General features: G+C 41.1%; 1 long non-coding RNA gene across 4 annotated transcripts; it reads right to left on the bottom strand.

Annotated features, from left to right (window-relative positions):
- Positions 1–1,062: 1,062 nt before the first annotated feature.
- LOC138741616 (uncharacterized) lies at positions 1,063–26,279 on the bottom strand. Of its 4 annotated transcripts, none has more exons than XR_011343614.1 (4): positions 26,029–26,279; positions 3,865–3,987; positions 3,129–3,487; positions 1,063–1,355 (listed from the first exon to the last, which is right to left on the bottom strand). It is a non-coding gene; the product is annotated as an uncharacterized lncRNA (long non-coding RNA). The 4 variants fall into 4 exon arrangements; XR_011343617.1 differs by having other exon boundaries at positions 3,865–3,984; XR_011343618.1 differs by lacking the exon at positions 26,029–26,279 and adding an exon at positions 19,450–20,346.

The raw sequence follows: 26,279 nt of genomic DNA, 5'->3' as shown, positions 1-26,279 counted from the left end.
CCATGGATAATGTTCTATGCTGTGGTCCCATCCCACACATTAATGAAATTCACAGAATTCCGAGACATCTGCAGTTTCTGTAACCGAGAAGAGCGAATGTTTTATGGACATCAGGTACATTGTGTTGCAATTTCCAATATCTGAAGCAGCTGCACCTCAATTTCTAATACACTTAAAACCCACATCTCTGATCTTTGGTAAGGAGGGAGAAAAGGATCTTTTCATGGGGTTGTTCCATGCTTGGTCAAGCTAGTGATTAATCTTTCCAGTTCAAGAACAACAAGGATTTAATTTAACCTGAATCTCTGCCTCTCTTCCAGGGCTATTTCACACCATGGCATCCCTAATGAATTGCATTACTAAACCATAGAACATTACAGCACAGAAACAGGCCCTTCTAGTCTGTGCTGAACTAATATTCTGCCTCGTCCCACTGACCTGCACCCAGTTCGTAGCCCTCCATATCCCTCCCATCCACGTACCTGTCCAAATTCTTTTAAATGTTAAATTGAGCCCACATTCACCACACCAGCTGACCGCTCATTCTACACTCCCAACACTTTCTGTGTGAAGAAGTTCTCACTAAACTTTTCTCCTTTCACCCTTAACCTACGTCCTCACTTTTGTATCTCACCTTCCCTCAGTGGAAAAAACCTACTTGTATTTATTCTATCTATACCCATTATAATTTTAAATACCTCCATTGAATTTCCCCTCATTCTTCTATGCTTCAGGGAACAAAGTCCTAACCTGTTTAACCCTCCCTTGTAACTCAGTTCCTGAAGTCTGGGTAACATCCTAATAAATCTTCTTTGCACTCTTTCAAGCGTATTGATAACTTTCCTGTAGTTAGGTAACCAAAACTGCACACAATACTTCAAATTTGGCCTCACAAATGTGTTATATAACTTTACCATAACATCCCAACTCCAGTACTCAATGTGAAAGCAAATATGTCAAAAGCTCTCTTTACAACTGTATCTACCTGTGACACCACTTTCAGGGAATTATGTATCTGTATTCCCAGATCCCTCTGTTCAGACTGGAAAGAATAGAGTCATATAACATAAAAACAGACTCTTTATCACACTGAATCTGCACCAAAAATCATACATCCATTTACATTAATTCTACACTAATGCCATTTTTTATCCACATGCTCCCATTGTCTGCCCCTGGATTCCTCAAAGAACAATTGACAGCAGCCAAAGGGTGGAGCAATTTGCATGTCTTTGAGATATTGGAGGAAGCTGAAGCATGTGGTTGAAACCCATGCAATCATTTGGAGGATTAGAGATGAGCTTCAGACTTGGTTCACAGGAATTGTCTACTTCTTGCATCAATCTGCATTCTTCCTATATAAACAAAGAGTTAATTAATTAGTTTAATTCATTTGATTTTTAATTTTTAAAAACTATCTGTGGCTGAAAGAAATTCATATCTGAAATAGCATGTGGTAGTCCATAAATTGGAAGAAAGGAGATGGCCACAACAGCATTGCAAATTATGCCTATTAGTTATCTATTATGATATTAAAATATCAGCAAATACCTGCTAAAATTTTTACTGCCTCCAACAGATTGTGCTAGAATGGCACAGATGTAGAGAACCAACCACCAAAGTCCTTGGCTGCAACCGAGAAGATGTACTTTTTCATGCACTTCTATGCATCCCTGGTCCTCCACTCCCAGGATGGTTGGGTCTGTGACTTAACCATGGCAAAGGGAAAGGGGACCATTATGGAAGACCTAAATTTTGTGATGGGGAGAGGCATGAATGGGAGGGCACAGCAATCGGAATTGAGGGAGTAGTATATGAATAGATCATCCAAGGCATGGACACTGTGAAGGATGGGTTGATTAGAGACATATAGTCAGTGCAGGTGCACTGTCAGGGAGGGGAAGCAGGAAGTAGGAGAAGGAATGAGGGATCAGAGGTTAAGAATAGGTGGTGGAGTGAGAGATCAGAGACTGGAAGTAGATGGGGGATCAGAGGCTGGAAGAAGGAGGCAGAATGTGGAATCAGAGGCTGGGAGTCAGGTGTAATCATAATCAGATGTTTCAGATGTTTGGAGGGAGCTATTGACCAGAATGTGGATTTGAGCAGGTGATGTGATAAAGTATGAGGAAAGGAGCAGAGTTCCAATCCATGGAGACCGTGAAGGAGCAGAGGATCACAGATTGATGACCTGGAATCAAAGGATTGCCTGGGAATCATGGAGTAGGGTCAAAGGAGCTGATTAGATATCCAAGGGTGAGGAGGAGAATGTTTAAGAAAATAAGCAGTTTGTCTACCTTGCGGTTTTTCAGAAGAGAAAGATTCTCTTGTCCCAGATGGACATTGTAGGACAATTTAGTCCATCACTCTAAGAGAAGCATTGCAAGCTACACACATTCATTGTCTGGGTAGCATCTAGCGAAGGTTTTGAGGTCATGAAAGATGCTTTTACATAATGACCGTACAATACCACAGCTCCATTGATCTGTCTTTTCTTCATTTCTTTGCTAATAAACTTCTGAGAGCTAATTATTTTGCAATTATTTAAGTCTCGCAATTTTTTTATTTTCAGGTATATTAGTACTTCTGGTTCTTTCGATTCCAAGAATAGGTACATCATGTGTCTACTAGAGCTGTGGCATTAATTTATGAATTAAAGTTTGTTTAATTATACTATAACTTTATGCATTTCCTTTTGAAATTCAGATTACTGAGGGAATTGATGACAAAGAGGGTGCAAAGATTAATGGTTGGACAGTGTGCAGGCATAATAGGGAACTGGAAGGCTATGCAAATTGATATTGATGGGTGTTCCTGAAACTTCAGTTGTGGAGTTTGTAAGGTGTTTGTTAGGGAGTAAAGCATCAATACTCAAGTATAATGGAAAGGGGAAAATTACATTGATAAACTGGTGTAGGCACCAAAAGCTGAGCATAATGTTTGATGTGTTTTTGGAGAGCAATGAGGGAGGGAGGGAAAGTCAGAGTGTTAGAGAGGAGACCATTTTTGAAATGAATTGCTATGACCTTGATTTTTAAAATACTGAAGAACTGCTAGTATTTTTTTTTTAATTTTAGACTTGTGGATCAGAGGTAGCACTATGTTGCATTTTTCTCTTTAGACAGTCTTACCATGAAGGATGATGTGCTCCCATTACAGTTCTCTGAAGGGTGAAAGCCCATTGGGAAATCCACAGTCTTCCACAAGTTAGGAGATGCATGATGGGATGAGTCAGTAGGTTGTTTGAAATTTTGGGCAATTCTTCCATTGTCTGAACTTGGTTTTTCCTTCTCCTGTCAGAGAGTCTTCGTGTGCACAGTGTCTTCTCAGGTGCTTCTTCTTGATTCAGGACAGGTTAGAGGATTCCCACAAGTTGACGAAGATGTTACATGTGTTCACGTCTCAAACTCATCTCCGACTGTGCTGATAATGAGTTTATTGTCATATCAGTGTACAAAGTACAGTGCACCAGAATTCATACCTGCTACATCTGAATGGAATTTGGTAAAAAAGAACATCAACTACAATGTACTTCATTGAATTAAAAAAAACACAATAAATATAAAAAAATGAGAGATCATAAATATTTAGTTATCCTGATGCAAAAAGAAGTGAGAGGAATAGGACAGACAGTCCATTTGTGGTTTCAGAGCTTACAAGGGAAGTTCAAGAGTCTGTTGGAAAGAAACTGTTCTTGAACCTAAAGGTGCTGGTCTTCCAGTCTCTGTACTGGAGAGCTAGATTGTTCTTCCAGCACCACCCGACCAGATTCTTGATCTCTATTCTGTATTCTGATTCATCATTTCCAGTTATTCAGCCAATAACAGTGGAGTCATCAGCAAATTTGTAGATCACGTTAGAGCCTACCTTGGCTATGCAGTCATGAGTGTACAAGGAGTAGATTAGAGATGAAGTAAACAGCCTTGGGGTGTCCCTATGTTGATGGTCAATGTGGAGATGATGTTGCTGACTTGCAGTGATTGGAGACTGCTGTGGAGGAAGTCAAAGATCCAGTTACAGAGGGTCAAACTGAGTCCAAGATCCTTTAGCTTGGTCAAATGTTTTGCTGGTATGATCGTGTTGATACTGAGCTGTGGACAGTGAACAACAACTTGTCAACCCTGTACAACCATTTTGTCATCATAAGCAGAATCTTTAATGATGATGAGGGGGAGTACAGAATAGAGATAGATGGACCTGAGACTTGCTGACATGACAACTATCACACCCTCAATGTGAGCAAATCCAAAGGGCTGGATATATACTTCCAGAAGAGGGGTGGAGATCATTCCTTATCCACATCAACAGTGCTGAAGTGGAGCTATAAGTTCCTAATGGTACACATCTCCAATGATGTGTCCTTGTCCATCCACATCGATGCAATGGCCAAAACAGCACACTAGATGTACTGTTAAAAACACACTGCATGGCATGTGAACTACTCTACCTAAGAATTAAAGGAACTACAGAGGGTTCTGAACATGGCTCAGGCCATCACATCCTCTCGCCTCAATCAATTCCATCTTTAATTCCTGCTGCTTTGGAAAAGTAGCCAACATATTAAAAAATTCATCCAACCCTGGCCACACTCTCTTCACCTCCCTCCCAACCTGAAGAAGATTCGCAAGTGTGAGATCATGCACCAACAGATTCAAGAACAGATTTTCCAAGAACCAATTTTCCAAGAACCACACAGAAGTTCAGGAGAATGTCTGCATCAAGGGTATGGAAATCTGGTCAAAAGTGGGATTTGTCAGCAGGCACAAGCTGATAATCACAGACTGTAGTTTACACTTTAAATTGAACACAATATTCCACTGTATGTTTCATTCCTCACTCATTTTTTAACAAAATAAAATCCTAATTCTAACCCAGAACAGAAAGTGATATTTGCATTATATTTAAAACAAATTTATTGTTGTTGTAGTGTACACGCTACAACGAGTGTGGAAGGAAGACACACACAAGCAGTCAAAATTGAAGACTGATTTATTGCACTGGCAGCCCCTGGTGCTAATGTCAGGGCCCCACATCATCGGAGTTCCGACCTCAAGTTGTCTGGTGTTCCCACCAGAGTACCCTATCTTCCCACCGTGTGGAAGTCACCTGGGATGACAGCCGGTGTCAGCCCCTGGTCTGCATGGTCACTGTGTTCTTTGGCCATTTTGGGGGCCGGTTCGCTTCTCATGGGTAGGCCGCTACATGAACCCTCCCCAGAACTGGTGACCGGGCCATTGGCTGTAGCCTCTGGTGACCTGCCCCTTCATCGCAGGGTTGGGGTGGAGACTGGCTTGTTATAGTCCAGATAAACCAGTTTCAGGCACTTGACAGTAAAGGTTTCCTCCTTACAGCCAATGTCAAGGACAGTGGTTCCCAACCTTTTTCTTCCAACTCACATACCACTTTAAGTATTCTCTATATCATTGGTGCTCTGTGATTAGTAAGGGATTGCTTAAGGTGGTATGTGGGTGGGAAGGGAAGGTTGAGAACCACTGCTCTAGGCCCAATTGTTACTGAAATATTTTGCTTGAGAAAAATTGTCATTGGCCCATTTCCTTTGGAGTTATGAAACCGTGCACATAACGAGTCAATTAGGCATGATTAAAACAGTAGTTTTCAAATTTATCTCTTTCCACCCACCTACCACCTTAAGCAATCCTTTACTAATCACAAAGCACAGGGCATAGGGAATACTTAAAGTGGTATGTGAGTTGGAAGAAAAAGGTTGGGAACCACTGGTCAAGGACAAAGTTGGAACTAATGCCTCTAATGACCTTGTAGGGCCCCTCGTAGGGTCATTGTAATGGTGGCCTGTGTGTGCACCTCCTCACAAACACATACCAGTGAGTCCTTAAGTTATTCGGACATGATGCTTGAGCTGGCCATGCAGTGGGGGTTGCTGCAGGACAAACCTGTTAGACACCATTTTGACCATCGCACAGATGGCAGGGTGTGCCAGGTTATTGATAGCATCAACAACCTGGCATCTCCATGCAGCTGAGATGATTGGGCGTGGCTGCCAGTAGAAACGTCACATAGCAGTGTCAGATTACCTCGGCCGACTGGGACATCCTCCACCCTGAGACTGGAGATGACTGTCCTGTCAGCGGGGATCTCAGGGTCTTGCTGCTGAGCTTTAGTGAGGGCCATGTAATCGACCCCTTGGAACAGGGCGTGTATCGACTCAATCGTGGGGCGAGACAGAGCATCGGTGACCACGTTGTTTTTCCCTGTGATATGTTGAATCTCCATGGTAAATTCGGACACGTAGGACATGTCTCTGCTGCCCGGCCAATCACAGGTCTGATACCTTATGGAAGGCAAAAGTCAGTGGCTTGTGATAAGTGAACACCCTGAATTGTCGGCCTTCCAAAAAAGTAACAGAAATGTCTTACCGCCAGGTTCAGCGCTAATAGCTCCCAGTCAAAGTGCTGTATTTGAGTTCTGGGGGGGTGGAGGTGCCTGCTGAAAAAGGCCAAGGGTTGTCACTGGCCCTTGATGAGTTGTTCTGGTACGCCCCCTCCCATTGTGCTGGAGGAGTCAACAGTTAGAGCAGTAGGTCCCTCTGGACTGGGGTGAACCAGGAGGGTGGCATTGGCCAGTGAGTCTTTGGCACTCTGGAACATCCTGGAGGATTCCTCATCAGCGCTGCTGCTGCTGTTATGAGCCTGTGGTAAAAGTTTATCATACAGGCAAATTCCTACAGTCCTTTTACCACGCGTGGTTTAGTGAAGTGCCGGACCGCCTCAACCTTCTTGGGGTGCAGTGTGATTCCATGATTGTGTAATGGGCCCAGAGGACCCCAAAACCCAGCAGCAATAGAAATTCACCAGGATAAATGGTTACTTAAACAAAAGTCATTTTAAATTTTCTTTAAACATAAAAAAGGATCAAACTTTAACTTATTACTATTAATTTAATCCCCTTCTAATACTAAGTGCACTTCTAGGTAATGTGTATAAGTTCAGAAAAGTTCTTTGATTCAGAGTCCAATTTCACCTCTCACTTGTCGAAGTTCACTGGTATCCGGCAATTCTTATACTGTGCACAGAATTTAACATTTATGAATTTTCACCAAGCTCTGGTACTTAAATGGTTACCACTCAGGAAGGTTCTTGTGGGTTTCAGAGTGAGATTCGTTGCTCATTGGATACACACAAACTGATTCCTTCTGATCAGTAACTTCAGTGTCTTGCTAAAGAAAGTTCCCCCATCAGGGTTTTCCAAATGATAACCTCTTTTGCAGGTCACCACAGAGTTCCTTTATATTTCCCTCGTTTCAGGTGAAACACTCTAGCCAGCCATTTACTCTTGTATGGATCACAAGGGTTTTGAACAGGCTGAACTCAGAACTCACAACCCTTCTTCAAAATGTGGTTTTTAAACAAGCTGCCAGCTTGCCATGCTGCAGAAACCAGTTCTCTCTCTCTCTCTCTCTCTCTTAGAGGAAGCCTTTTTGGTCTCCTCTCTTTTCTTGCAAAACCACATGGCCTTCCGAGAACACCAAACTGCATTCAGACAGATTGCGGCACCGAACCCAATTTTCAAAGTCCGTTCATTTGTTGCTTTCAAAACAATAATCCATGACTCCGCAGCATGTCCAATAAACACCTATTTGTGGAGTCTCTATAGGCATTCTTCAGAGTTTTTGCAAAGGTACTTGGAGCCTGGACTGTCTGGCTTGAGCAGAGCTCTGGCTTTTTAAATGAGATTTTATTTAGTGAAGTGTTTGTGACCTACACTACCCTCACAATCTACCTCTTTCAAAATAATATCTATATACAATATAAAATATATAATCCATCACACTTGTTAACCCTGTACCCCAGGAAGTCAATGGAATCCAGACCAAACTGACACTTAGCAGGGTTGATGGGTACACAGTTGTCTCAGGGGGGACATGTGGTCTTTGCAGCTGCAGCTGGTGATGAGACTATCATCCAAGTAGATGAACGCAAATGGGAGGTCCTGGCCCACTGTGTCCATCAGCCGCTGGAAAGTTTGTGCTGCATTCTTTAGTCTGAAGGACATGCGGAGAAATTCAAACAAAAGGGATTATAATTGCACTCTTGGGGATGTCCTGTGGGTGAACTTGGACTTGGTGGTATCCCCGGATGAGGTCATGGGATATCTCTCGGAGGGGAGAGGCCCAGGGACTGTTGGAGTGCCACGCAATCCTGAGCTCCTCCATCTTTTTGAACTCCTCCTTAGCCAGGCTGAGCTTTTTGGGAGAGAGTCAATGTGCCCTTGTGTGGAGCAGGGGGTCCTCGGACAGTATGTGGTGCCTTACCCCATGTCTTTGCTTGACTGTGGAGAACTGTGTTGCCATTATCAAGTGGAACTCCACCAGGATGCAGGCGAATTCATTGTCCAAGAGTGTTATAGAGTCCCAGTGGGAGAGAAGGGGTGGATAGCTTGGCTTCCCCCAGGGGCAGAGTCTGAAAGGTTCTGCTGTGCACCAAGCACCATCCCTTGAGGTCAACCAGCAAGCAGTGGGTCTGAGGAAAGTCGGCCCCAGGAGTGCGAGGGTAAAGGTCCATGTAAAGCGACTGTTGCCAAAATGAAGGTGGATAGTGCTGGTCCTGAATCTTCAAATGCAGGATCTGTTGGCTGCCTTCATCGTTGGGCCCTGCTTGCTGCTGCAGATGTTGAGGCCTGTGAGAGGGATAGGATGCTTATCTTGGCACTGGTGTCGACCAGGAAATGCCTGCCCGACAGTGAGTCCCAGACATGGAGGAAGCTATCATGTGGGCCAACTGCCACAGCCATCAATAACGGTTGGCCAGGGCATTTCCTGAAATCCTGCAGGGTGGGCGGCATCAATGGGCCTCTGCACCCCATCGCTGATGGTAGTAACATAGCTGTCCCAGAGTGTTCATTTGCCTCTCTGCTGACCTTGAACTTGCTGGGGGCTGTTTTATGAGGCTTGCTGATGTGGTCTACGATGGCCCTGGTGTCCTTATACACTCTCCAGAGCATGTTCACCATGGCTGCAACCCTTTGAGGGTCACTGAAGTCCTCATCTGTGAGCAAGATGTGTATGTCCTCGGGCAGCTGCTCCAGGAAGATCTTCTCCAAGAGCAGGCAAGGCTTTGTGGCCCTCGGTTAATGCGAGCATCTCACTCATTAGGGCGGATGGGACCCTGTCCTGCAATCTGTCCATATGCAGCAATTGGGCAGCGTGCTCACGCCAGGAAAGCCAAAAGTGCGGGGTAATAGTTCTTTGAGGGCCACGTATTTGCCTTGCTCTCAGGCTCCCATAGGAAATCTACAACCCTTGCCACTGTGTCCTGATCAAGGGCGCTCACAACATAGAAGTAGCGGGTGTTGTTGGCGGTGATGCAGCGAATCTGGAACTGAGCCTTGGCCTGCTCGAACTATACATGTGGCTGCGGCACCCAGAACATTGGCAGCCTGAGAGAGATCATGTGGATGGTCTCTGGCTCCACATGATTTGACTTCTTCGGGTCCAACTGGCAGTTGGACCCGTCGGGGTCACTAATGTAGTGTATGTGCTACAACAAGTGTGGAAGGAAGACACACACACGAAGAGACAAAGTCGAAAACTGATTTATTGCACTGGCAGCTCTGCTTATATGGGCCACTGGTGCTGATGTCAGGGCCCCGTGTCATTGGAGCGCCGACCTCAGGTTGGCCGGCGTTTCTGCCAGAGTTCCCCAATTTCCCATGGTGCAGAGGTCACCTGGGACGACAGCTGGTGTCACCCCCAGGTCCGCGCGGTCGCCACATTCATCGGCCATTTTGCGGGCCGGTTTGTGTCTCTGTGCGTGAGACGCTATATTATGAACTTTATTTCAGATTTATTTTACACAGTTTTGATTACATAATCTGTTACATAAACACATTTTAACAATTATATTTCATATTCATGCCTTTTTTCATGAACATTTTAATTATAAAATACATTTCAATAAATGATTTAATTAAATTTATAATTAAAAGTTTTTAATGGAGAAAGTAGAAATGTAAACTGCCAAGCAAAAAATGAGTAGTTAACAGATGCTACTAATAAAAGTAGGGGAAGAGCAATCCCCTACTTTAGCTAGAAGCAATATTCTTAATTCCATCAATAAGGTTTGTGATATATCAGTGTATCACCTCCAAAAGTGTGCTGGGAGAATAAAAAGTTAATGGAATTTTTTTGACAGCAAATGTTCACTAGACATTAATATATGTGGAGTGTAATTATCAAATTGCAAAAAAAGTTACTTGATCCCAAAAATTTACAGTATAGAAGGGGTGCATTAGGTCCATCTAGAGCATGCCAATTGTAAAAGAGATACCTCGAAAAATCAAACATTTGATTCATTACCTTGAAGACTGTGGCATTTAAAACACTCATCAAGAGTGTCTTAAATGTCATCAAGATTTCTGCCTGCACCACCCTTTGGACAGGGACATTCAGACCTACTTCACCCTCTGGGTGAAACAATTTCTCCTTCTCTAATCATTCTGCCAATTATTTTAAAACAATGCCCTTCAATATTGAGCTCTTTGCTAAGAAACAAAAGATTTTCCTGTATACTGCATTTCAGCACTTCATTAATTTAACCTCAATTAAATCTTTCTTCAATAACTTATGACCATGGAAAATAATGACAGCTAAGCTAATCTTTCCACATAGCCAAAATTCTCTTGTGTATCAGTATCTTTGTAATTATCCCTGTAACCTCTTTAATGGTGTAATGTTCTGCCTATAAAATGATCAGAATTGCAGGCATTACACTGGCTGTGGCAACTTTATTGCTTTAAGCCATTCTCATATAGCTTTCCCTGCTTAGTTAGCCAAAGTTTTGACTAATAATAATAATTAGATATTCTGTATCCCTTGACCAACTTCTTGTCTTGCTGACTTTAGGGATCAGTGGATATGCTCTTCAAAGTCCCTCTGTTCCTATATATTTCTTGGTGTCCTGATATCAATAAGAGAGTGAAGCAATTTGGTAGGACCTGCTCTATCTGTTTGATTTATCTGTTGGTTGTTCAATCCCTCTCCATGCATTCTCATAAGCTGTAGGGTGACCACCTCTTGAAACATGCTTTAGGCTTTGATACAGAGGTACCAACTGTAGCTCAAACAGTTCCAGTTGGTGACTTTTTCTGCACATATGTTTGACCAGGACATGAACTGGACATGGCTTTGATGGAATTGAGAGTCCCTACCCTGGCTCTTCCATGCTAGAGATTAAACCTTGTTTAAGTAATTTATTAATTAGCTTACATTGAATCAATTATTTTAAAATTTCTTTCATGGTATTCAAGTTTAGCCTAATAATTCAATAAGGTGCCACATTCTACCACATTCAATAAAATTCATCTTTTTTAATTAGCTCTTAGTTTTCTTTCTTTAAATTTTTATTTCAAAATATATTGCATCCCTAACCAGCAATTAATTATTATGGAATATACTAGAAATTAAACGACAAAATAAAAGGCACAATGTAAGAACAAATGATACTGGAATAAGAAAAGCAAAAGATTGTGATGTATATAGGAATAGCAGAATCATTATTTGAAATTGTTATATATAATTAGAAATGGAAGTACTTCTATTCAAGCTTACTTTTGACTTCTTTGGAAGGGTGCAGAAAACCAAGAACAGAAAGGGCACTTTTAAATATTAACTATAATCACAGCGTCAGCAGACTTCATTTCACTCAGGTCAGAAAGATCACACTGGAAATGGAATGGAACATTTAATGCATGTTCTGCACCTGTACAAGTGTGGTAAAAAAAGGGAAGAGTATTGGGAATGATATTGGAGTGATCACAGAAGTTGTGGAGAGAACACACTCATAATGCTGACTCTCCAAGGCAAATAGCGCCTTTGGAAGACTACACAAAAGAGTCTGGAAAAACAACCAACTGAAAAACCTCACAAAGATTAGCGTATACAGAGCCGTTGTCATACCCACACTCCTGTTCGGCTCCGAATCATGGGTCCTCTACCGGCATCACCTATGGCTCCTAGAATGCTTCCACCAGCGTTGTCTCCGCTCCATCCTCAAAATTCATTGGAGCGACTTCATCCCTAACATCGAAGTACTCGAGATGGCAGAGGCCGACAGCATCGAGTCCACGCTGCTGAAGATCCAGCTGCACTGGGTGGGTCACATCTCCAGAATGGAGGACCATCGCCTTCCCAAGATCGTGTTATATGGCGAGCTCTCCACTGGCCACCGTGACAGAGGTGCACCAAAGAAGAGGTACAAGGACTGCCTAAAGAAATCTCTTGGTGCCTGCCACATTGACCACCGCCAGTGGGCTGATATCGCCTCAAACCGTGCATCTTGGCGCCTCACAGTTCAGTGGGCAGCAACCTCCTTTGAAGAAGACCGCAGAGCCCACCTCACTGACAAAAGACAAAGGAGGAAAAACCCAACACCCAACCCCAACCAACCAATTTTCCCCTGCAACCGCTGCAACCATGTCTGCCTGTCCCGCATCGGACTTGTCAGCCACAATCAAGCCTGCAGCTGACGTGGACTTTTACCCCCTCCATAAATCTTCGTCCGTGAAGCCAAGCCAAAGAATGCTGAAAGGTAGAGTTGATCGTGGCATTGTGCTTGAGATTCTAGAAGTGATGAAGGATGATTCACTGAATGTGAAGGATAATGCTACAGAAGGTGAAGATAAGGGAAATCCTTATGATAGTTCCAAGGGGGAATAATAGTGGTGGAAATGTAACTGCTGGATTTGAAACGGAAGGCTCAAGTTATTTATTGCTGCATATTTATGCATCTGCATTTGTACAATTTATTTACAGTTCCTGATGAGGACAGGTCAGAGTTACTGGTATAGAACTTAGTAAATTTGGCCCAAAGGTTGTACGTGATGTTGTGAATGTACTCTTAACAATAAATTTGAAATTTGAATTTTGAAGAGCCCTGTAAACAAAATTGATGCATAATGATAAAATGGGCAATCAACGTTGACTGCTAAGGTACATATGCACATGACCTGCTCACTTTACGTTATGGTGTCCTGATCCCTATGCCCACTTCATCTTCACTTTATTTGGCACTTTCACAAAAGTTTTTTCATAATTTTTGGTATTAATGCTGGCATATTTCAGAAGTTCTTAAATGTTCTTGCATCTTCCCACTCCCTGCATTAGATTCCTCAAACTTCATCTCTCCTTCCAATTTTCTGACGATTTCCTCTGTCATCCCAGATGATCAAATCTTAGGAAAGGTCATTCGTTTCAACCCTTACACCCACAACTCAATGGATAACTTCCAGCACCTCCATTTCCATGCCCACGCCTTAAGTCATCCTGCACAGTGAAACTGTTTCCACATTTTCAGAATTTCTGAGTCACCTCCCTCTGACCTCTGACCCTCCACAAATACTTTTAATTTCAAACTGCCAATGTGTCAGTAAGATTCCAATGTTATCTACTCCATTTGGTCACTTAAATCTAGTCCCCCTGAACGTCGCACTGAATTTACAATATTTAAATTTGTAATCAAATCTACCAATAAAGGCAGTGCCGCGCCTGTTTAATGAGTTAACCTCTACCTTGCAGGGGCTGAATGCCAATTTTCTGACATCATCTTGTGTCTCCCAATAGACCATGACCTCACCACTGAACATCAGGTCGTCATTTCCAAGACACACATTGATCTCATCTCCCTTGTGATCTTACTCCACAGCATCCTACCTCTTAATCCCCCAATTATGCACATCCTACTCTGATTTGTCCTCATGGTCCATTAGCAGGTTTGTCAATCTATTGTTTCACCTGACATGTACTAGGAAAATGATTTGGTTATATTTTGTTTCTTTCTTGTCCAGTCTCTTCCTAGCTATACTTGCAACAATCTTAAGTTCCATTAACAGTCTCATTTTCACCATGGATGTCCAGTCTTTCTTCTCCATCCTTAACCAAGATATCCTGAGGACACTGCATTTCTTTCTGGAATGGAGGCCTTGCCATCTCCCTTCACTACTACCTTTTCCATCAGTCTGAATTTGTCCTCCCATTCACTATCAACTCTTTTGGTTTCACTCACTTTTGCCAAATAAAAGGCATTATTTGAAAGCTTGAATGGGACTGAATTTTGCCAGTCAGTTTATGGGGCACATGAAACCTTGGTTTCAGTCCTGCTTATGACCATTATGCCTCCCTCCACCCTCTGAAACATTGACAATTGTATTCCTGCTCTGGGTTTGAAATGTAATTCATGGTGGAGGGAATTGTTAATATAAAGGAAGGAAGATTTTGGAAGCACTCATATGGAACATGGCAGCATCAAATATGATGGAATTGGAGAATCTGAGAAAGTGGAATGGAATCCTTACTGGCATAGGATGCTGGGGCTAAGGTAACTGCAGAAATCAATGAATGTAGTAAATGTAAATGGCTTATCGATAAGATTGGGGCTCTGTGGGTGAGGGACAAGTGCATGCAGTGGGCTGCTGGCGACTCGGGGCGAGGAACCGCGGAAGCTGTGGGCTGCTGGAGACTGCTATCAGAAGACTCATGATCAGGGTGAGGACTGATGGGGACTGGCTCGAACTGGCTGGAGGGGTACCAGGTATCAGAACCAGGATGTGAGTGGGTGCCGAGGGCACTGAAGGATTACTGCCCGTATTGGAGGTTCGGATATAGAGCTCGGGTCACTAATGGTTTGGACTGGACTCTGTGCAGCTGGAAAGGCTGTGGAAGCACTGGAGGTGAATCCATGGACACTCAGTGTCTCTGGGGGGGACTCTCTTTTGCTTCTCTTTCTCTGAATGTAAGTCTGACTGTAAGACCGTAAGAGATGCCTAGGCAATTTCTGCTGATGGCGAATCTACCTGCTGCAAAGAAATTTCACGTAATATGACAATGTTTTATTACTATGATAATAAATTGAATCTTGAAATAGAGATGGATAAGTTAAGAAATGACCATTCAAAGTTAGAGATGAAACAGGTTCTTGTGCAGATGCATCAATGGAACTCAACAGAGCAGTGATCACAGACTTCATAGAAAATTTATCTCATTTATTGGATGTGAGTGCACTGATGAGACTAGTATCCTTTCCTAAAAGCCTTTGAACTGAGTAGCTTACTTGCAAAAAAATCCGCCATGCTTTGCTGGCCAGGGGCTATAGGTCAACTTAAGATACACAGCAATGTAGTTGATAGTTGTAACATCTGAAGAGGGTTTAGCTAATCACCTTATTCAAGGGTGATTTAGGAACAAACTTGCATTTCAGAAATAAGCTGAACAGAGGGGAATCGCCACCTGGCAGTTCTCTTCAGCACCACCAATCACAGGAGAACAGATCTGCTCAAAATGTTACTGGACAAGCAATTCAGAGGTTAGAGACCCAGAAATCTGAGTTCAGGTCCCAACATGATAACTGCGGAACTTAATTAACAAAATCTCATTTGTGGAGTGAGTGTATGCCCAGCATTTAATGCTCGTTGCCAACTGCCCTTGAGAAGGTGGTGGTGAGTCACTTTCTCAAACTATTGTAGCCTGTACAAAATAGCTGGCTCATTGACATATCTAGTAGAGCTGCTGCCTCACAGCTCCACTGTTCTGGGTCTAATCCTGACATTAGCTACTCTATGGAATGTGCACTTGCTGCTGAGAACACTTAGGCTTCCCCTGGGTGCTCCTGTTTCTTCCCATATCCAAGATATGTGGGTTGATAAGTCAATTGACTATTGTAAATTGCCCCTAGTGCAATGATGAGTAATAAAATCTGGGGTGAGTCAACAGGTTTGTGGGAGAATAAAAGAGGTAGGGTGGTTTTAGTGTAAAATAGATGCTGGATGGCCAGTATGGACTCAGTGGGCCAAGGAGCTTATTTCCATGTAATATCTGTCATGACTCTATGGTCATGAGAAAACAACAAACAACATGGCATGCCATACAATCTCTTGACTCTGCTCTACTGGTCTATAAGATTATGGCTGATTTGTTTTGGACCTCAAAATCAATGCCTTGCCTTTTTCCCATAATTCTTGCTCATCTTGCTCAGAGAACAAAAATCTTGTCTTTAATATATTTAGTGATTCAACCAGCTCAGGTCTCCCAGTTTGAAGATTTTCAGAGAAGAAATTTCTTCTCATCCCCATGTTTAATGGGTGACTTCTTGTTCTACCAGTGATGCCCACACTTTGAGTCAGAATAAGAAAAAAAAGAATTAGTAATACTTTTGGCTATGAGGCACGCAGGAGAGAGAAAGAGAAAAGTAGGGGATGGAGGTGGTATTTTTCAATGATCTAGTTGATGAATCAATGGCAGTTTCTCTTTATTTAGAATTAAGATACAATAGAAAAAATGATTACACCATTGTATGTATGACATTAGCCAAGAAACCATGGGAAAGATAGAGGTGTAAATTATATGCAGGCTGTGATAGTAAGTGTAAAAAGACAAAGAGATGGAGGAAATCCACCATTGTCTATAAAAAAAACCTGTGCGATCAGTGCATTTTCAACATAATAATTTTGGGTAAGTATAACAAGTTTCGCTGGGAGAGGACCAAAACGATTGTAAAATTGATAGAAGTTCTGGAGAAACTCAGCAGGTCATGCAACATCCGTACAAAGCTAAAAGCAGTTGATTTTTGATGAGAATGGCTCAGGCCCAAGACATCAACTGCCTTTTGCTTTTAATAGATGCTGCGTGATATGCTGAGCTCCTCCATCATTTTGTATACTGCACTAAACCCCAGCATCTGCAGATTTTGTGTTGACCATAATATTGATAGGTTTTCAAAGGTATGGAAAAAGAACAAGGGTCATTATTTAACTTGACAATCATTAACAGTAGTGTATTGAAAAATGATCTTGCCAGGTGGATGCACATCAGCAAAGCATTGACAGGCAGAATTATAAATTAACAAATGCCTTTAAAAAAATGGTTAAGTATAAAATGGGCAGATTCCTAAAATGGGGAAAAGTCGACTGTATTATTTACTGCAATAGATGTGATTGAAATAGAGAAATCACATTTATGACAAATGTAAGATTCATAAAACAGTAGGAAACTAAGATGGAAATAAAAAGTACAAACATGATGTTAAAAAAGGAAATGTGTAACAAACATAATACAAAAGAATGGATTTCCAGCTAGCTGAGGGGCAACAGGCAGGCAGTGGATCGTCGAGGAAGGATAAACTATCTTCCCTGCAAAAGAGGATGATGTAAGTATAGAAATAAAAGGATAAGGTACTGAGTAGGTGAAAATAAATAAAATGTAATAATGAATAAAAATGTCTATTTAAAATGGGTGTACCTCATTTTGGCAAAAGAAGAAAAGCTGAAAATATTTAGAGTTTTGGTCACAGGCTTTCAATCCCTCCTCGGAAAATGAGGAAGTAATAAATGATCAGAGGGCTGCAAAAGTTACAATTCTGTATAAGGAAGGACAGCTAAACCCAAAAACCCTAGGCCATGATCATTTAGAGATAATGTAGAAATTGTGGGCTAGTAAATGATAAAAGATGATTATGTTTGATCAACAATCAAGTTTCTTGTTTAAGTAGCAGCAGGTTGATCAGGTAATGAGGTTGATATTTAAACAGATTTTCAAAAGATGCATTGCCTATGAAAATATTACCAAAATTAAAGCACATCAGGATAAGAGAAAGTTGTAGCACAAGATACAGTGATAAATATTGTTTGATAAGGAAGGTTTGCAGTGTTGTTCACCAAGAATAATCTTCAGAATAATCTTTACTTTGAACACATGACAGAATCAAAGGCTTTAGCCAAAGGGGAGGTGATTTAGTCATCGTTAAGCTAATCGCTTAAAGAGTCATTTTATGTACAGTGGCCTTCATTATGTGGGACATACATTTACTTTTCCTTTATTTGCCCCTGTGCTCCACAGTTTTAAATTTGTAATAAAAAAATTCACATGTAATTCAAGTGCATATTCCAGATTTTATTCAAGGTTATTTGTATATATTTTGGTTTAACCATGTAGAAATTACAGCACTTTTTAAGCAAAACACAAAAGTTTGCAGAAACCGGGGTTGAAGTAGAAACACAATGCTGGAGAAACTCAATAGGTCAAACAGTGAACATCATATAGCAAAGATAAAGATATATAACCCAATGTTAAGTATCTTGATTGTTGCCATATAAAATACACCATTTGACCTGCTGAGTTTCTGCAGCATTTATACATAGTCTAAATTCACTTTTTATACATAGTCTTTTTATACATTCATTTTTTATACATAGTCCCTTCATTTCAGGGCACCATAATGTTTGGGATATTTGGCTTCACAAGTTTTTGAGTACTCAAGTATATTTAAGTGCAGGTATAACAGAGCTAGGCTTGCTTCTCAGCTTTTGATCACCTTTGGAGTCTCTAGTTGCCATTTTTCAACATGAGGACCAGGGTTGTGCCAATTGAAGTTTAAGAAGCCATTATGAGGCTGAGAAACAAGAACAAAACAGTAAGAGACGTTGCCCAAACATTAGGATTAGCAGAAATAATCGTTTGAAAAATCATTAAGAAGAAAGAGTGTATTGGTGAGCTTAGTAATCACAAAGAGATTGATATTCCAAAGTAGACCTCCACTGATGATGTCCACTCTTCAGGTGGTAAGTGACTGCAGAAAACTTGATAAAAGAAAGTTAAGTTTTGGCTGACAATGTGTTGGCAAGTACTCTTTAATTTCAATGTTTGCAAATGACATGAAATGGAAATGTACACATACATGAATGTATGAACTAGGAGCAGGAGTGGCCATTTGCCTCTAAGTTTGTGAGCTTTCTTTCCCATTCATTTATGATTGTGGTTGATCTGGTTGTCACCTCAACACTGCTTTCCCACCTATCCCTGGTGTCTTTCACCTCTTGCTAATCAAGGATCTATCAACTCTGCCTTTAAAAGATTGAAAATCTCTACTTTTGAGGATGGAAGTTAAAAAGACACTGAGAAAAGTTTGCCTTATGCCTGTCTAAAATAGATGACCCCCTATTTCTAAAAAGTGACCATTAGTTCTAGATTCTCCCACAGAGGAAAGATGCTGAAATATTCACATCCACCCTGGCAAGACACCCTGGAAACTTATGTATTTAATATTTGCCTCTGATTTTTCTGAACTCCCATGGATGCAAGCATTATGTGTCCAGTCTTTCCTCATAATGCATTTTAATCTAGTAAACCTTCTTCAATTGATTCCCACAAATTGACATCCTTCCTTGAATGAGGAGACCAATATTGTACACAAGTTCCAGGTGGCCTTCAGCAATGCCTGTTTCCATTGTGGACCCTTGAGATCAAGGTCAAATCCCAAACTTTGACTTTGAATTTGCCAAGATGAATTGTCTGGACAGTGGTTTACAGGGTGAATAAATCACATATTCAGCATTAATACTTCAACACCCTGTAGCATAACCTCCTTAGTTTTGCATTCAGTTTCCCAAGCAATAAATAATATCATTCTATCCACTTTCATAATTACTTACTGTTCTTTTATGATTTATGGACAAGGACATCCACAAATCCTTGCACATCTCAGAGCTCTGAAATCTTTCATCGGTTAGATAATGTGTCCTGCACCTAATGTATCTATGCATTCTAATGTTCTCTTCACAGTTTACTTTCTTATCTATCCCAGTGTCTACAGCAAATTTAGTAATTATATATTGGGAGCTTTACCAAAGTAATTTATATAAATTGTTTAAAAAAATTGAGGCCCAGGACCGATCACTGTGGCACACCACTCATTTTGTCGTGGAGACAGATGACATCATAATGCAACTGCTATGAGTCGTTCAAGGATTCAGTGAACAACTTCCATGAATACACCACCACTGTACTAGTAATTGTGCAGAAGATTGTGTGACTAAGAAGACAATAAAGGTATTCCCCAGTCAGTAACCATGGATGAACTGCAAAGTCAACTCACTGCTGAAGGCCAGGTTTGGGCATTCAAGTCAGCAAATCCAGCACTCCAGGAGAAATCCATGTACAATCTTCACAAGGACATCATGGGAGTCAAGAAGAAATACTTCACTAGGCTTGAGTCTCATGAACACAACAGGAACACACAGTGACTAGGGCAGGAATACATGCTATCAAGAATGTAAAGCAAGGCCGAGCAGCATAGCATGCAGTAGTGCAGCAGTCCTCGATGAACTATATGTGTTCTACTTCAAACAGGGAGCCAAGGGGCAGTAACATCCACACCAACTACTGCTAACATTGCTGCATTCATGATCACTGCTGCTGAAGTCAGATTGGCCTGGTGGTGGGTGAGCTCACGGAAAGCCCAGATAAAGTCCTGGGAGGTCTCCTGAGACCCTGCATGGATCAACTAGCAGACAAATTCACAAATATCTTCAGTCTCCCTACAATAGGCCAAAGTCCAACTTGCTTTAAGAGAGGTCACCATCATACCAGTGCTGAAGGAAAGCACAATAGCAGGCCTTAATGATTCATTACCAGTGGCTCTGACATCCACCATCATTTTGAGAAGCTAGTCATGGCTTACATCAACTCCAGCCTACTAGGTAGCTTTTACCTATTTCAATTTCACTATCAACCAAATAGATCCACTGCAGATACCATTTATCACAGGGTTGCATACCTATGACTTCGGTATGACAACAAATCCATTTACAAATTTGTTGAAAATAGCATAGTAGTAGGTTATATAAAAAGGAGTGATGAGTCAGCATACAGGAGAGAGATTTAAAACTTGCACTCAATATCATCAAAATCAAGGAGCTGGAGGGAAAGTTAGAAATGTACAATCCAGTGATCACTGGGGATCAGAGGTGTGCAAACTAATAGAGAGGATTCTTAAGGATAGGATCTGTAAACATTTGGAGAAGTACAAACTACTCAAGGATAGTTAGCATGGCTTTGTGAAGGGAAGGTTGTGCCTGACGAGCCTAATTGAGTTTTTTGAGGAGGTAACAAAAGAAATTGATGAGGGTAGGGCAGTAGATGTGGTCTACATGGATTTTAGCAAGGCATTTGACAAGGTCCCACCCAAGAGACTCATCCAGAAAGGCACGGGATCAGTGGAACCTTGGCTGTGTGGATAAAAAATTGGCTTGTAGGAAGAATGAAGAGAGTAGTAGTGGAAGGAAAGTATTTTGCCTGGATTTTAGTGACTAGTGGAGTACCACAAGGATCTGTTCTGGGACCCCTGCTCTTTATGATTTTTATAAATGACTTGAATGAAGAAGCAGAAGAATGGGTCAGTACGTTTGTGGATGGCACAAAGGTTGGAGGAGTTGTGGATGGGATTGAAGGTTGTTGAAGTTCAAAAGATATAGACAGGATGCAGAGTTGGGCAGGAAAGTGGCAGATGGAGTTCAATCTGGATAAATGTGAGGTGATGCATTTTGGAAAGACAAACCAGAATTCAGGATTAATGGTTGGTTACTTAAGAGAGTGGATGAACAGAGGGACCTTTGGGTTGCCACACAGGTTGATAGGATAGTTAAAGAAGGCCTGTAGGATGCTGGGCTTCATTAATAAAGGGATTGAGTTCAGGAGTAGAGAGGTCATGTTGCAACTCTACAAATCTCTGGTAAGGCCACACTTAGAGTATTGTGTTCAGTTCTGGACATCTCATTATAGAAAGGATGTGAAAGCTATGGAGAGAGTGCAAAGGAGATTTACCAGGATGTTGCCTGGATTGGGAAACAAGTCTTAAGAGCTGGGACTTTTCTCTTTGGAGTGTAGAAGGGTGAGAGAAGACTTGATAGAGGTCTACAAGATTATGAGAGGCAATAGATAGAGTAGACAGCCAACACTTGTTTCCCAGGGCAAGAACAGCAAACATCAGAGGTCATATGTACAAAGTTAAGGAAGGGAAGTTTAGGGGAGACATCAGGGCTAATTCTTTTTACACAGAAAGTTGTGGGTGCCTGGAATACCTTGCCAGGGATGGTGGTGGAGGCTGAAACATTGGGGGCATTTAAGAGACTCTTAGACAGGCATATGGATGGAAGAAAAATAGAGGATTACAGGGTAGGGAAGGTTTAGTACTTTTTTTTCTTAGGATGGAATATATGGATCAGCACAGCACCTATGGCCAAATGGCCTGTACTGTGTTGTAGTGTTATATGTTTATCTCAGAGGGCCTTTCCTGGACCCAACAAACTAATGACATTGTGAAGAAAGTACATCAGCTCTATTTCCAGAGGTTTGGTATGACATTGGAAACCTTGGCAAACGTCTACAGAAGGGTAGTGGAAAATGTGCTGACCTGCTGCACCATGGCCTAATATCGAGGCACCAATACCTCTGAGCAGAAATCCCTGCAAAAGGTAGTGGGCACAGCTCAGTATATCACAGGCAAAACTCTCTCCACCATTGAGAAAATCTATATGGAATGCTGCTATCGAAGTGCAGCAGCAATCATCAAGGATCATTGTTTTCATTGCTGCCATCATCAGGAAGGAGGTATAAGTGTCACAAGACTCAAGACACAATAACTAGGCTCAGGAATAGCTGCTACCCCTCCACCATCAGACTCTTCAATTACAGACTCAGTCAGAGACTCATTTAAAGACACTTACTTTGCACATTATTTATGACTGAATATATTTTTTCTCTGTATTGCACAGTCTATTTATTTATATTACTTTCTTTATTAAATTTCTCTCTTATGTATTTGTATCTTTTTTGTTGAGTACAGTTTACAGTTATTGATAAGTAGAAATTCTGTCTGGCCCACTGGAAAAAGAATCAGGGTTGTATGTGATGTCATATATGTACTCTGACAATAAATTTGAACTTTGAACTAGCCATTTTATCATCTCTGGACATCTGGACACCAAAACACCTACGTCAGACAACTTTTCATTGATCACAACTCTGCCTTCATACCATAGGCCCCAGCACGCTTATTCCCAAGTTTAGGATTCAGTCCTCAGTTCCCCCCACCCCCACCTCTGCAACTTTCTGGCCAACAGATTGTAATCTGTGGAGATAGGTAACAACATCTTCATGAACACACTCAATACTGGAACTCCAAAAGTATACATGTGCTGTCCCTTACTATACAGCCTCTGCACCCATGATTACATAGTCAAACAAAGTTCCAACATCATCTTCAATTTTGCCATGACAACACAGCTGAATGCCAAATATCAAATAATGATGAGGCGGCGTACAGGAAGGAAAATGAAAGACTTGTGGTGTGGTGCCAAGATAACAACTTCTTGTTCAAAGGAGATGATCATTAACTTCAGGAGAGGGGGCAGTGGTCATTCCCCTGGCCACATAAATGGTGCTGAAGTGGAAAGAATAGATACATTCAAGTTTTTAGGAATAAATATCACCAATGATCTGATCTGGACTGAGCGTGTTGACACATTGAAAAAGAAAGCACACCCGTGAAGGCTAGAAAAGTTTGGCATGACCCCTTGTCATTCACTTCTACAGATGCACCATTGAAAATGTACTTACTGGATGCATCACAGTGTAGTAGGGAGGAAAACAGTAGTGCAGACACTGTGATTGAAGTAAAAAATACAAAGCTGGGGAAACTCAGCAGATCAAACAGTACGTTATACAGCAAAGGTACATAACCAACATTTTTGGCTTTAGCAATTTTAGACCCAATAATATTCATCAGAATGCAAAGATTTGCTCGCCAACAGTTCCATCAACTTATTCAGTATAACTTCCCTGGTGATTGTTTTTTTCTTGAGTTCCTCACTCCCTCCCTGCCAATTCCTGAAGCATTAAATGTATCTTTTGTCTGAAGGTTGATGGAAAATACTGTTAATTTCATCTACCATTCTTAATTTTCCAGATTCACATTCTATAGGAATCAACTCCATTTTAATATTTCCAACCAGTTTTATCTTGTCCTCAGGATTTGGTGGTAAGTTAGAAGAACAGTAATAGACATTAAATTAAAGGATGGATTGGAAAATCATTTAATGCAAGTTAAATGTAGTTCAAAACATGGCAAAATATTACTTTTTGGAAGGAGGAATGAGGTATGGCTATGTAGGTGAAATGATGCAGCAAAGAGAGGTATAAGAACACAAATGATAGGGTTCACGTTGACAAACAAAGATGGCAGGCTCAGTTATGAAAGCAAGCAAAAGGTCACGTTGAATTCAAAGCTTTATTAACAGGAGAAGAAGTCTTAAAGCAAGGACACTGCACTGTATAAAACATTGATAGAACTTTCAGTTGGAGTGTTGTGTTCAATTTTGTAGAATACACTTAATGCAGGATGTCAAGGTCTTGGGGAGGGTGAAGACTTGAATGGTACCAGAGACGAGACATTCCAGTTCCACAGATGAGAGAAGCATATGTTGTTTCGTTGTGTACAAAGGTTTGAAGAGTGTTTGATTGTTTTCAAAATGATTTTAAAAATGTAAATTTTGATAACTGAGACCAATAACCAGAAAAAGCAGATTTAAGGAGAATCCTTAAGAAGGCAAGAAGAAGCATTTTATTATACTACGTGTTGTTGTGAGCTTCAATGAAAGGATAACAAAAGCTAATTTTATTCTAAGATTCAAAATGGAATTGGATAAATACTTGAACAAAAAAAAAATGGAAATCAAGTGAAATGGAGCTAATTCTACAGCTCTATCAAAGAGCTGGCAGAAACATGTGGGACTGGATTACAGTTTATTAACTTTTGTGTGTTGTGGCAAAATGATGATTAAAAGTTTTCTGCAGTGTCCTCTTGAACATTCTGTGAAAACCAGGAAGTTACAGTTATTGCCTTATAAAAAATGGAATTTTGGGTGTAATTCTTATGGCTTTTTTATAACTAGATAAGCCAGGGTGTTGAGATAGTAAATCGTTACATTACACTATTGCAAAACGCACTGGAATGATATGCGCATAGTGAAAGGATTTGTAAGAGGTCACATCAGAGGCACTTTTTGACTGCTTCTAGGAAAGTAAATCAATATGTACAGCCATGGAAATTCTCTGACTTCAACTGCAGACTGGCAGAAGCCTGCTGTAACAGCCTAAATTGTTACTTTCTGTTTCTAGGATTTTCAGCTCACTTCCTGCTATAACTTCAGTAGGAAATTGGAAAATCCCATGTATTATTTGAATTCTTAACCCTTGCACCTGTTAATGTTAAAAGGTTAATTTTAAATGAACTGTGTTACATTTTCTATTATTTATCTTTTGTGTAAACATAAAAAGAAGTGAAAACCTAAAAAATATCTTCCATCCTCACTTCAGCACCACATATATTTGTTGCAGTGCCCAGTGTTATCAAAAGTTTCTGCCTTATTCAGGGGTTCCTTCTAAATTTGAGAAATCACTGCTGTTTGCCTAAGTACAGATGTAGCTAAAAGTAAATTGCAGTTGGTGTGGGTGGGTGCCTATCATTACAAAGTACAAAAGCTCACACAATTATTAATAACCAAGACCAGATTATTTGTTGGAGTCAAAGAGTCACAGAGCATGGATAAAGGCCCTTTGGCCCAAAATGCCCCACCATACTTGTCCCACCTGCCTACATTTGGCCCATATCCCTCTCAACTGATCCCATCCATGTATCTGTCCAATTGTTTCTTAAACATTCCAATAGTATGTGCCTAAACCATCTCCTTCAGCAGCCCATTCAACATGCTCATCATCCTCTGTGTAAAAAAGGTACCCTTCAGGTCTTGTTAAATCTATTCCCCCCGCCCGCCCCCCCCACCTAAAACCTATGTCCTCAAGTTACTGATTTCTTTACTCTGGGCAATAAACTCTCTGCGTTATTAGCTGTGATCTTGTTTCTTAGAACACTCGGCATCAATGCACATGAAGCATCAATTAATGATTGGTTGTCTGACCTTCAGTTCCCCAACCAGAAGATCTTCCAGTTTCAAATGATGTAAGAACAGAAAGATGACTTCTGTAATGAAACATTAAGTCTGCAGACATTGTGATTGTAGTAAAAATACACACCTTGGTGATAGCCAGGAAGTGTATAGCGGTTTCATGGAAGTCCGACTCCCAACTAAATGCCACACGATGGAATGTAGAAATGCAGAGTTACATTCCCCTGGAAGAAATATGACACATTCGCTGGAGTATGGCAACCTTACCTGAGATATATCAGCACTCAGATGGATTAGTCCCCCCTCTCTAGAAATAGAGATACTGTAATAATCAGTTCCCAGTAGGAAAAGAAGTGTAACTAATGAAACACAATATGGTGTAGATGGCGTGATATTTTTTTCTTTTCAGTTCTTTTCTTTCTTTTTCTCTGTTTAGGTTTGTGTAGGGGACGATGGCCCCATTGATGTCTGTTTTTAACATAAATTACTTGATGGTGTGGCTGTGTGAGCAGTTAAAG

This window comes from Narcine bancroftii, chromosome 1, assembly GCF_036971445.1.
Source record: "Narcine bancroftii isolate sNarBan1 chromosome 1, sNarBan1.hap1, whole genome shotgun sequence".
NCBI lineage: Eukaryota > Metazoa > Chordata > Chondrichthyes > Torpediniformes > Narcinidae > Narcine > Narcine bancroftii.
Note: the sequence above shows the minus strand (reverse complement) of the source record. Positions and strands in the feature narration are given on the sequence as shown.